The sequence below is a fragment of the Pinus tabuliformis genome, chromosome 1_2 (genome assembly GCF_031772625.1).
Source record: "Pinus tabuliformis cultivar Carrire ecotype Pingquan chromosome 1_2, CPIR1, whole genome shotgun sequence".
Taxonomy (NCBI): Eukaryota; Viridiplantae; Streptophyta; class Pinopsida; order Pinales; family Pinaceae; genus Pinus; species Pinus tabuliformis.
In genome coordinates this window covers 998653023-998663876 of record NC_142298.1, presented here as the reverse complement: position 1 = coordinate 998663876, position 10854 = coordinate 998653023, and the positions used below count along the sequence as shown (strand labels likewise).

Sequence of the window (10854 nt, the reverse complement as noted above, 5' to 3'; positions counted from 1 at the left end):
TGTCCTGAGAGTACCTATCTTTTCTTTGACTTCATTTTCAACAAGTTGGCGAAAAATTTTAAATTTATCAAATGCTTCTGACTTGTTCTTCAAAAAGTAAACTCAAGTCATTCTGCTGAAATCATCAATGAATAGTAGAAAATATTTGCATCCACCAAAGGAAGTTTGTAGTGGTCCACAAACATCACTGTGAACTAGTTGTAGCCGCCTGTTTGCACGCCATGAACTTGTTGGAAAACTTTCTCGATTTTGTTTGCCATAAATGCAAGCTTCACATTTTGCATTTTCCCTTTTGAAAGTGGGAATTACTTTAACCATTCCTTGTTTCTGTAATTGAGAAAGACTCTCAAAATTCAAATGTCCATATCTTACATGCCATAGTCTTATAGGTGAAATATCTGTCGTCACTGCCCCTGCAAAATCAGAATGCCTTGGAATAACTGTCCCTTTCATCCGTAACAGTTTTCCATCTTCATAACCTGTCATGACTGTTTTCAAGTTCTGTTTGATTGAATTAATCTTGACTAAACCATCTTCCATAATCACCTGATGTCCTGCTTGTCGAATCGTGACTAAAGAGAGCAAATTTTTCTTAAAACTCGGTACATACCATACATTTGAAATCATTTTTTCTCCAATGCCAGGGAGAAAAACTTTTACTACTCCTTTTCCATAAGGAGTATGTTTTGTATCATTAGCAAGAAAAATGGAATTAAGTTGGCACTCTTGAAAATTCCAGAAAAAAACACGTCGATAAGTCATGTGCTGAGTTGCCCCGGAATCCAAGATCCAGGCATCTTCATAGTCACTTCTAAGATGGGTTGAAAGTTGTGATGCTGGTGAGGACGTAAAAACATATTCTGAAGTATCTTCATCTTGATCATTGGCAAATTGCGTTGAATGCTGCTGAAACTTGGGAATTTTATTGAGTGACGTTCGACAATCTTCAGCATAATGGCCAACTTTATTACACCTTCGGCACACTATTTGACTTAAGTCTCTTCCTCTTCCTGAAGATTGTCCTCTTCCTTGGCTTTGACTTCTATTTTGAGATTGTCCTCTACCTTGATTACTATAGCCTTGTCCTTGAAAATTGCCTCTTCCTTGGTTGTTTCCTCTACCTTGAAGACTATTTCTTCCTCCTCTCTTAAAATTGTTTCCTCTATTTTGGCTTCGACCTCGATTATATGCTGCTTGATTTTGATTCCCTTTACCTCTGCTTCGAGAACTCTCTGCTGATGATTTACTACTGCTGGCTTCTGTAAGAAAAACATCTTCACCAACTTTCTTCTTCTTCCCAAAAGTTTTTTCATGCTGACTCAACATTTCACAAAGTTCATCAAACTTTAGTTTCTCTAATTTCCCAGTTACTTGTAGAGTTTCTAGAAAATGTGTGTAAGAAGAAGGAAGCCCGGCAATTACAATTGTGACCATAAAGCTATCATCGATAGCGGGAAAACCAACATTAATAATTTCTTGCCTAATATTCTTGAGTCTTGAGATATATTCAAGAATATCACCACCTTCAGCTAATTTTTGTTGCAACAACTTTAATTGTAGATCGACTTTTTTTTATTCTGGTTGAGTATCAAAGAGGTCTTTAAAAGTTTTCAAGGCAGTCCATGCATCTATGGCATTTTCTATATGTACATACATTTCATCATTCACAGAAGATTTAATAAGAGCTAAGGCTTTAGCATTCTTGACTTCCCATTTTGCCAGTGCATTTGCATCTGTGGGTTTATTCAACTTAACATCTCCATCACATATGCCCTGCCATAATTCATTGTCAATGAGTGTGCTTTCAATAAGATGATGCCACGTTTTATAAGATTTGGTGCCTTCAAGTTTGTCGGAATCAGAAAATAAATTAATCAACTTAGACATTTTTAGCGTTGAAGAGATGCACCAAGAAGTAGAACAGAAAGGACAAGATAGTCAGCACAACACACCACGCAAAAAACATGATTTATCGGGGCTTGGCCTTGACCCTCGAATAGTCGTCAAAACAGGAGAATATTGACTGAGCTTTGCACTTGGCTCTAGTCAATTTCTCAAATTTTTACAGGGCAACTTTCAAAATTTGACTTTTTACAATGGTGCTTTTGCACAATCTGGTAAAAAAAAATTTACCCCCCCTCAAAGTAAAATTACTTTGAGTTACATTTATCTCCTTCGAAAAATTACAAAAAAATCCTTATTGCTCCAAAAATTACAAATTGCTATTTCACCTTATTTCTCCACTAAAATACAAAATTTCAAAATATAATTACACCTTATCACTCCATTAAAAAAAACTTATCACTTCATTAACTTTACAAAATAAAAAAATTCTTATTGCTGGCACTCTGGCTTGTCGCTCGCAGGTTGGCTCACACTAGTAGGTTTCACTGAAAAAAAAAAACAAACTGCTGACTTGTTGCTGACAGGCTGGCTCATGCTGGCAGGCTGGCTCACGCTGGTAAATTTCACTGAAAAAAACAAACTGCAAAATAGATTGCTGCAGATACCCAATGGGATAGACAATCCTCTATATTCAATTTAAATTGCAGTTCATGTGATCTTATTCCAAACAACGGTGCAACAGTTGTAAATATTGTTTCAACCTCAAGAAGAGCAGATGAAATATCTCAGTCCGAGCCTAAAATTTTACCACTCTCACTAGAGAGAAAATAAAATAGTTTCTAGAGCAGCGTATCAGGGGATCTGAATATTTCTGCAACGAATGCTCCAGCCTGTAGTTCTTTTGAAGAAGGGATCATTAAAAAATACCTGGAGTTTTAATTCCAATAACCCTTGGAGTAACCAAATTCTGAAACGATGTCCATGACTTAATGAAATGATTTAAACAACAATTTTGAAATGTAACTTCAAAATTATGAAATGATGTATATTAAAAACATTTTCTGCTTTTTAAAATTGAGAAATTGCATGAAGAAATACGTGATGGATCAGGCAATGGTAATTCTGTGGCTTGAAAAGAGATTGCAGACCATCGAGCAACAGGCGATGATATGTAAATATGGCAATATATTCTGCGTCTGCGTCTCTATCTGCCCCGAATTTGTCAGAAGGTGCGTTGATCTGAAGTTCGAATTGCATAGAATGCCGAAGGTGAAAAAAAAATCCGTTTAGAGATAGATCACAAACAAATAAATGCCAAGTCGATCCAGGATGAGAACAATAATCATATCACCTCTTCACATTCGAATTTGGCATTTGTTAGGAGTGTTCGACCCATTATCAAAATAAAGCTACCATAATATTACCGTTTGGATCAATATTGAAAGCAGTAAAAAATGTTACGAGTCCGTTAATTGGGAAGAACGCCAATGCAAACAATAAAGACCTTACTCAAGAATCAAAACGGCTATAGTAAAATACCCATGGCTCATGTTCAAAAAGCTTACGACTGTTCAACTGTAATCGGCCTGCTTCTATATCCTCTGCGCTTTTCCTAGCAGTTTCTGCTACTTTGGTAGCTGCTAGTGCATCCTTCCATTGCTTCCAAAGGCGAAATTCTGCGTGGGAGATAGGAATGAGACTTTGGTCGTGAGCTCCATTCCCTTCCGCACCTTTTACTTCCTCCTCAAATCAACTGCTGGAATCTCTTCCTCAAATCAACTGCAGCATTACTGGAGCTCTGATACCACATATTGAAAATGAAATAAACTCCAACAGATTACAGCAAAACACACATAAAAATCAGAGACAAAATATGGCGGAAAAAGGCTGAAGCCTCATGCTTCTCTCTCATTACACATCGAATAATTGAATATAGTGTTACAAATTAATAGATGAGAGACATTGGTCTCAAGATAGTGCATTCTATCTTAGACACTTTTGGTTGAGATAATTTCTCCTTTGGTTGAGATAATTTTTCACCAGACACACACCAATATAGGAGTTACCTAAACTAACTCCTATCTTAGAGGAACAACCCAAGAGTTAGGCACAAATTCCTAACTTGGAATATTTAATTTATTTATTTATTTTTGGATTTATTATTGTTTTATGAGAGAGTCTAACACATCTTGTATAGGAACCCCAAGAAATAGACCTTTTTTATTTGAAAATATCTGGCTTACCCATCCAGACTTCATTAGTAACATTGAAAAATCGTGGGAAGAAGATTTACAGATTCAAGGCACCAAATTGTTCATTTTGCAAAAAATATTGAGACATATCAAAATCAGGCTCAAGGATTGGAATAAGAATGAGTTTGGCAACATTTTTGAAGAAAAAAAAGTTGTTGAAAAGAAAATACAAGACATGAATCAGACCCTAATCACTAAAGGCTTTGATAGAGAAAGAAATGAACAAGCTAAAAAGCATCAATAAGAATGGGAGGACTTATGCAAACAAGAGGAAACATTTTGGAGACAAAATTCAAGAGTACAATGGCTAAAAGAAGGAGATAGAAACACAAGGTTTTTCCATAGATCTACCCTGGAGCACAGATCTCACAACAGGATCTCAACTATCAAGGATTCCAGAGGTAACGATTTCAATACCCACAAGTACATAGAAGCTATGTTGGTTCAATATTTTCAAGGCATAGCGGAGGAACCGCTTGTAGACATATCACAATTCATCAGTGACTTCACAAAGCACATCCTTAAGCTTGTAACAAGAGAAGACAATTATAATCTTAATAGGCCAGTGAATGAAGAGGAGGTCAGTGAAGTCATCAAAGAAATGCAGAATGGAAAAGTGCCAGGCCCAGATGGTTTCAATGTGGATTTCTTTAAAGCTTGTTGGAGTGTTGTCAAGCAAGATATACTAAATGTGGTGGAGGACTCCAGGATGAACAGAGCTGTTTTGGAAGCATTCAACAACCTTCATCTCCTTTATTCCAAAACAAGACAATGCTATGACACCTGATAGATTCAAACCTATAGCTTTATGCAATGTGGTGTACAAAATAATTTCCAAAGTAATTGCCAACAGGCTAAAACCCCTTCTACCAACTCTGGTTTCCAGGGAGCAAATGGGATATGTGGAGGGTAGACAAATTCTCAACAATATCATTAAAGCTCATGAGGTGGTTCACTCTCTGACAAGTAAAAGGCAGGCAGGAATGATTATGCAATTGGACCTAGAAAAGGCTTATGATAAGTTAAATTGGGCCTATATTAGGAAAGTCCTTCTAGCCTATGGATTTGACCACAACTGGGTGAGATGGGTAATGGCCCTGGTTACTACCTCCAGTTTTTCAATTCTGGTAAATGGTTCTCCATCTAAGATCTTTACTCCTTCAAGAGGCCTCAGGCAGGGAGACCCTCTCTCCCCCTTTCTCTTTATTCTTATGATGGAAGGACTAGGACGAGCTATCAAGTCTGCTAAAGAAGAAGGTAAAATCCAGGGTCTCAAACTATCTGGGAACGGACATGCTTTAACCCATCAACAATTTGTAGATGATACCATGCTACAGGGCATTCCTACGGTCAAGGAAGCGCAAGCTTATAAAAAAATCCTGTGAGACTTTGCTATGGCTGCGGGTACAGAGGTAAGCCTCTCTAAATCAAATATTTTCTTTTTCAATACTAACATTGCTATTCAAAGAAATATTTCCAGAATACTAGGCTTTCAAAGAGATATGCTACCATCCAAATATCTGGGAGTACCTCTCACAGATAAACCTCTGAGCAAGATAGTTTGGGAGCCTATGATTAATAAGTTATAGGACAAAGCACGAAAATGGACAAGCAGATCCTTGAATTTAGCTGGAAGGCTGGTGCTCACAAAAGTTGTCCTTCAATCAATCCCCATCTTCATGTTTTCAGCCCTTCCAGCTCCAAAAGGGGTTATGCAACAATACAAAAATATCCAAAGAGATTTTCTTTGGGGCAAAGGGGAAGAAAAGAAAAAATGGGCCTTGGTAGCCTGGGACAAGATATGCAAACCTAAAACACATGGAGGTTTAGGACTGGATGATCCTGAAGTGCTAAACAAAGTGTTGGGGGCAAAATTATGGTGGAGATGGTTAAAAGAGCCAGATGCTCCTTGGGCACAAATTTGGAACCAAAAATATGCAAATAATTGGCAAGCCAAGGACCATATAAGAATGTCTGGAATCATAAAAGGCTCCCACATATGGAATAAAGCTTGGGAAAACAGAGACATAATCCAGAAAAACAGTTTCTGGGAAATAAGAGCTGGAGACCTCGCTTGGTTTTGGGAGGACAGATGGCAACAGGAACCTAAACTGTTAAGAGAAGACTTTGAAAATCTCAAGAATGATACTGACACCAAAGGGTTACTCAGAGTAAATGAATTTTGGGATCAGACTAATAGCGGAGGAAAATGGAGAATTTGGAAGGAGATGGAATACAGGAACAATGCCCCCTTGAAAGCACAGGCTAATGCTCTAATAGCCATCCTAAATCAAAGAAGGATCTTGATATCAAATGATTTAGATAAACTAAGATGGGGTAATAACAATGAAGGAAACTTTAACCTTAAAGTGGCAAAGCGCATAGCCCTTAAGCTGGACTCCACAAAACTGGATTGGGTTTGGAAGAAACTATGGAAGCACCAAGGATGGATGAAAACCAAACTATTCATGTGGTTAGTGCATCATAAGAAAATTCTGACATGGGAAAACATCCGGAAAAGGGGTGTTTCTGGCCCATCAAGATGCTAGCTATGTGAATTACAAGATGAAACATGAATTATAAGATGAAACCATGGAGCACCTTCTCAACAGTTGTATTTTTACTTCCTCGTTGTGGGATGGGATTGCCTTAATATTCAGACAAACAGATAGGGACAGAGGAAGCATTACCAACACCCTAAGGAATTGGAGAAGAAACTTCTCTGAGAATGAAACAGTAAACAAAGCTTGGGCTTTAGCTCCAAGCTTTTTAATTTGGGACGTCTAGAAAGAATGCAATAATAGAATTTTCAAAAATCAAAAGAGTTCCTCCCAGAGCATTATGGAACAAATATTAAGACAGCTCAAGGAGACGGTTGGAACTTTATTGCAAGCCCCCCCTAAGAACCCCCCTTCAGCTATTGATGTGCAGATTCTACTTCAGTTGGGTTTGCAGGGGCTTATTCCTCAGGGTAACAAAAGAATTGTAGATCAGGTAGTCACTAATAAAGACTTTTGGCATCCTCCCCCTCAGGGATATTTGAAATGTAACATAGATGGAGCCTCAAAAGGAAACCCAGGCCTGGCTGGTTATGGGGGAGTGATAAGGGATGAAAAGGGTTGTATTCTATATATTTTTCATTGTAATTTGGGAAGAGCCACAAACAATATGGCGGAGCTAATGGCCCTAGAGCAATGTTTAGAAATCCTGAAGAATGACAATCTTCAGAACATTATAATTGAAGCAGACTCTGAGCTGATTATCAATTCAGTTAAACGAATCTGTTGTGGCTCGGCTCCGGAAAAGTCTCGAGACATTGGAGGCTTCTTTAGGTCTATCAAAGGATCCATGCCCACCTTCAGAACATGAGGACCTTAAGTTTCAAGCATGTGCGAAGGACTACCAATAAATTAGCAGATATATTAGCTAATAAAGGTGTTCTCTATTCTAAGAGTAGCAATAAGTACAGATGGTATGAGGTTCCCCAGGGTAGGTTGAGGGATGATTGTCTCAGCCAAGCAAATGTAGACCGAGAACTTTATCAGAACAGGGGATTCCAGTAGATTGCATAAGTTGGGGTTTAGCAGATATACAGTCTTGGATGAATTTTGAAAGGAGCAGCAAGTCCTTTGTCAGATATATCAGCACAGATCAACTCAGACCTAGGGTTCTTACGGAAATGGAGTGGAGAGCTTCCAGTTATAAGAATCAGTGGAACTCCTACTATAGCAGGTGGAAGGGGCACGTTTGTGGCTATCTGATGTTTGGCAAGAAATGGGTGCAACAAATCGGCGGTATTGTCCAAACCACAGACAAGATGATTTACGGGTTTTCGGACAGCCTCAATACCCCTAGCAGTTTTCTATATTTTAACTCGTTGCCTCTCATCGTTCAACACATGTCCCAGGAAGGAGAGAGAATACTGCCTATCGGGCGGGTATTCCTCTTTCCACTCAATCATCTGATATCCCTTTCAACCGTTGGATCAAGAATATGAGGATCAATGGCCAAAAGCTTAAACAAGCAGGTTGGTGGATCCGAGTTTTATTCGTGGCCCCCACAGCGGACCCGGAATTTTCTTTATACCAAAGTTAATCCATCTTTAGGTCCACCACTGTTCATTCTTTACCGCCGGCAAAGTGGTTGCCGCTTCATCGAGCACCTTCAACTCCGGAAGTGGTTTTCTCGAAATGAACCTGATGCCACTCATCCCTCAACACGTGGCTCCAATAGGAGAGAGAATACTGCCTACATCGGGTGGGTATTCTCTAGGCTTATTTATCACCTGATATGCCTCTCCACCATTGGATCTAACAGCCGCGGATCAACGGCCTAGGTGCACCGTGCATGTTGGCTATTCATTGGCCTAGGTTTCTGTAGCGGGCAAGCCATCTTCTTTTTTGTGGGCCATCGCTCCTCTTTTTGCTCACTGCTAGTTGGGAGGGGACACTGGCTTTAGTTTTCATTTGTTTCCCACGCATAAGTTCCAGAGGTCTGGACTTTTTGTATTTTATGTAATTACTTTACACAAATTAATGGAAAAAACAATCAACTCTTGCTTAAACAAAAAAAAAATAAACATTTCATTAATATTATTTTACTTACAGTGCTTATTAAAATATTTCCTTTATAACTCATGTTGAAATTTCTTATAATTTCATTCACCAGGATTTTTTTAATTCAAGTATTGTCTCTTTCTATCAAATTCATATAAATTATATAAATTATGTTAATTGATACGGACATTAAAATATTTTATCTATGGCTAAAACCAAAATATCTTTTTTTTGGTTAATATAAATTATTTAAATAATACATATCTTTTTAACAAAAATGAATTATGCATCTCTCTAATACTAAAAGTACAAAGTAGTTACACAAAAAATTAGAATTTTTTTAATTTCAATTATTTTATCTCTATATAAAATTGATTCAAAATGAAGTTGGAAATTTGGCCCACTAGGACTAGAGCAGATGATGACATGGTGTTTTATGAAGGCACTCTCTGGTGAAAAAGTAGTGTTTTTTTAATACACTCTCTGGTGAAATAGTCTCCAATTTTATTGCACAAACCACCAGTGATTCATACTAATCATATCAAAACTCACATAACAAACAAAAACACTTGAAAATAGAAATTGAAATATTTTATTTATGGCCAATATTAAATATTTTGTATTATTACTATATTTTAATTTATTAATATAAATATTATTTTATCATCTTTAAATGTAATATAATAATATTATTAAAAAAATCATTAAATTCCAGAGAGACTCTCAATACAATAACAAAAGAAATTATAATACAATCACAACTATCCAGGGTTAAGAAACATATAATAATAATAAGTGTAAAAAGTTAACTTTTATAAATCAATAAAGTCCTAAAAAATTTGAACTAATACGATGGGAGAGGCATTCCACACGCGACTCAATGGCCTCTAGTTGATCCAGAGGAAGATGCATGTATACCACCCAACTTCCATCTCCTAAAGAACTTGGTAATCGCAATACATCGCCAGCTTCCCCACCCCAAGGAAAATGGTAGCTTCCAAAGCAAGGTTTGCCCCATCCATAATCAAGCTCGGACAAGGGGAAGCGTCAGCCGGAAGAAACCAAAATTCTTGGACCAGATAATTCCATGTCTCGTCTGCAATAAATAGTAGCTAAGCCAAGGTCTGGTCGGATCGCCTCCACCCAATAAATCAAGCTTTGAAAATGTTCCTCGTTTGCAGCACTGTGCGTAACATTATGAATGAGCTTAGCACTCCAACTCAGTGGTTGGCTTATAATATCTGCGGTTTGAGCTTCCACTGAAGGTAGTGATAATGCATTACCAAAATAGTTAGATGGCATTCCCATGTTTGTTAAACGGGTGCGACCATCTACTTCCACACTTATGCTACAATTCCTATCACTCTGGATCTCTTCATAAGGATCAATAACTTCCATAGGTAAGCAGAAAAAGCCACCAATTTGCTATACTGTTTACCGTGTTGACTTGCATTATTTTGGAGAACCTGAACATCTCTGGCGGTCAGGTAATAGATCCTGCTAACTAGACCATGAGGAGGATCTTGTTTCTTCGATTTTTCTAAATGCAGAGAAGAGTGTCTCGTATACATTTCATCAATTGCAGAACAATAATAAGGAGACTGTCGAGCTTGTAATATGGATCGATTAAAGTTGGGTTTCAACATTTCAATGGAGTCCTTTCGAGAAATCTTTGCCCACGATAATAAAAACATATTGATAGAAAATGCATCAGCAATCCTATGGTCAAATGTGCACCCAATAACAATACCTCCGCAACTCATTGTTGTTAAAAATAAAGGGGTGCTTACTTGGGTAGCATATACTGAGTTATTTGAAAGCATAGGAACGAGCTTCCCCTCAACTGTTTTACCAGGATTGTAGAAGTCCAACTCAGCAAGTCCTATGTTCGCATAAGCTTGAATGAATTCAACACCGTGGTTGTTACACAGCAGTTCCGGCTCCCCAGAACTGTTGGATACCATTTCGCCAGAAAAAATATAGTAATAAACCAAGGCCTCCGATAGCGAACATTTCAGATCATGGGTAGTCTCCTCTGCAAAGGAGGATACTGATCTGGGGGTAGGCTTCTTATAACATAAGTAACGCTCACCGAAACAGCAGGAATTGTCAAATCGAAATTGGACAGATGAAGCCGATGCTCTTGCACAGGATGAGCATTAATTACAACACCCTTACTCAGTATTTTTACATTATAATCA

The 10854-nt window shown here is 37.8% G+C and overlaps 1 pseudogene; it reads right to left on the bottom strand.

Annotated features, from left to right (window-relative positions):
- Positions 1 to 9996: 9996 nt before the first annotated feature.
- Positions 9997 to 10617, bottom strand: LOC149209430 (coniferyl alcohol acyltransferase pseudogene; annotated as a pseudogene).
- Between the last annotated feature and the right edge of the window lie 237 nt (positions 10618 to 10854).